Source organism: Vavraia culicis (assembly GCF_000192795.1).
Source record: "Vavraia culicis subsp. floridensis unplaced genomic scaffold supercont1.94, whole genome shotgun sequence".
Taxonomy (NCBI): domain Eukaryota; kingdom Fungi; phylum Microsporidia; family Pleistophoridae; genus Vavraia; species Vavraia culicis.
In genome coordinates, this window is record NW_007360697.1 from 3,710 (window position 1) to 3,985 (window position 276).

Sequence of the window (276 nt, forward strand, 5' to 3'; positions counted from 1 at the left end):
ACAACCAATCGCTCATTATCATTTTCCGATTGAGTAGACACCCCATATGCTTCAATTTCATCCTTTCGTCGCCGTTCTTTTTCTTCCTTACATGCGCCCAGCACATAGCAATGAATGAACAAGATCCAAGTACAGAATAGCATTGGATGTGTGCCTTTCTTTCTTTTTATATTTTTATTCTGATAAGAATGTTTATGACGCTTATTCAAGAGCTTGAAGATTTATTCCCAAGGTTGAAGTCGAGCACCAGGAACACATCAACGCTACCTACCACGA